Raw genomic sequence first — 2,308 nt, forward strand, 5'->3', positions numbered from 1 at the left:
AGAAGGAGGGATCAACCTAAATGACATATGATCAATATTCTTCTCCAATATTTGGCATTACCTACTGCTATTGTTTTTAATTATCATTATCAACAAAAATTCAATATTTTTGTTAAACATGGTTTATCTTTTCCCCATTGTCAAAATAAGTGATGCTTCATGAACCCTAGTTCATATTACAAAGAACTAAAGATTCAAATCATCTAGATTAATCCACCAAGAAAAAGGACCAAATAAAGGGAGCCTAAAAAATAGAAAGGCTTCAATGGAATAAATGGAGAATCAAAGAAAAAAATTCTTGTGCCATGACACCATAAAATAAACCCAAATTCTAACAACTAGTTGTAGGTTGCCTCTAATAGTTTCTGTTAATGATAATATATTCTAAATTTGGTTCTATTGATAGGCTATCAGAATTGATTACAGACCCATATTCCATTGCTTTAGCATTAGAGGAACACCGAAAATAATTGAACAACATAAAAATCTTTATTTGTTTAGAGATCTTCTCCCATTCATGCAAGCTTCATATGCTTATGGCACAAGTATCTGATAAAAATTTCTAAACACTTAAACTAGAATAGAAAGTTCAATTATATATTTTTTCATCAAGCATATTAAGCCAAAACTATACCAATTCCTAAATTTTGAAAAGCTAAGAAATATCTACAAAAAGAACAATCCTATATTTCTTTTTCCTCAAAACAATTACATTGTCAGGCTCAAACCTGAACCAAATTACACCTGCACTAAATTAAATATACAAGATTCATGTATTAGCTATGTTGATGCACTTAATTAATTAATAATGCTTCACAAATATTTCTCCCATCAGAAATGAACCCCAAGTATAATTCATTTCAGATACATTTACATATGTGGATTAAAGAAATATTATGATCAATTCTATTTGATATACTATGATAACCACTTAATACTTTCACCATACCCCATTTTGCTAACAATGCTACACATGGAAACCTGAATAGGTCGTACACTAGAGCCTGCATAATTGACCTGTCCCTTACTAGTGGTGTATTTTTTTAGGCCTTAGTAATATAAAATCTCCTCTTCTGATGTTGCATATGGAATGTTAATTTTGTTTCCTAAAATCAGACAGGCACAATTGCAAGTGAATCATTAGATAGCAATGCATCCAACTCCTTTTTTAATTTGCAAATTGCTCTTTATTAGCAACATCAAAAAGATACACAACAATGTTCACCTTGGCATAGTAATCTCTTAAGACTCTCCTGATAATTTGATGGCTGCCCAGATCAAAATTCTTGAATTTGATTTTCCCATACTAAGTTGTTCAGATGTGAGATGCAACATAGGTTGATGTTGAAGTAGTCGTTTGTCTTTCGTTTGTCTTTCAACATATGCAACAAAGTGGTCTTCCCCACGTTGTCAAGGCCCAAAAATGAATTAAATTAGTACCTCAAAATAGATGATTGGTTTGAATTACAGCCTAATGGGTGCCCAAAATTATAATTAGAGTCCACAATTGATGCACCACCAGATGACATTGAACAATCCTATATTGTTCGACTTGATATGAAAATTTTCTAATCATAAGTGAAAAATGGCAGAAAATAGAAACAACTAGGGCATCAAATTAATCTTACACACCTCTTCTTCCCAAAATTGCTGGCACAAATATCACTTTGCAGATTAATTCAATGGAGGTTCAAGCGATTCCATGGGTTCCCCCTGACGTGCAAAATCTCAAACGCACTCAATGCAGTTTACAAATGTTTAGTTTAAAATATTTTTATTTTTCTTCCCAAAAAAAATTTGTGCCTTTTTTCAAGGGTAAATGAAAATGTAAGCAAGTTTTTTGTCCAAATAAAATAGTAGTTGTTTCTAGTTTTATTTATAATAATTTAATTATTTAAGTTGTAGAATTAATTGCATCTTTAAAAAAAAATCTTAAAATACATCTTTATGCAATATTAAATGAATAGTTTTAAATTTATTTATAAATTAAAAAATATAGCTCATAATAAATCAAATATCAAAGATGATAGAAAAATGGCATTACAATAAATCAAATATCAAATGAGATGATGAAAAAATGATAGTATTTCCAAACACACAATCTGGTAATAGAAATACAAATATCACTCATGGAATAAAAATAGCGACAAACATGAATTAAAATAATTTTCTTGTTTTTCATAGTAATGTTCTATAAACAAAATTCACGGTCACTCTTGACCTATTTTTGGTGTTGATTTTTCAATAGACAATTCACTCAAGCTTTGAAACATATAATTTTTTGGTTGCATATTACTTGATTAGTTTG

At 29.7% G+C, this 2,308-nt stretch overlaps 1 pseudogene; it reads right to left on the bottom strand.

The window, feature by feature from the left end:
* Positions 1–906: 906 nt before the first annotated feature.
* Positions 907–1,421, bottom strand: LOC149566095 (small COPII coat GTPase SAR1A pseudogene; annotated as a pseudogene).
* Positions 1,422–2,308: the final 887 nt, after the last annotated feature.

The sequence above is a fragment of the Cupressus sempervirens genome, chromosome 3 (genome assembly GCF_028749045.1).
Source record: "Cupressus sempervirens isolate cs-2001-9-10 chromosome 3, ASM2874904v1, whole genome shotgun sequence".
Classification (NCBI taxonomy): Eukaryota; Viridiplantae; Streptophyta; class Pinopsida; order Cupressales; family Cupressaceae; genus Cupressus; species Cupressus sempervirens.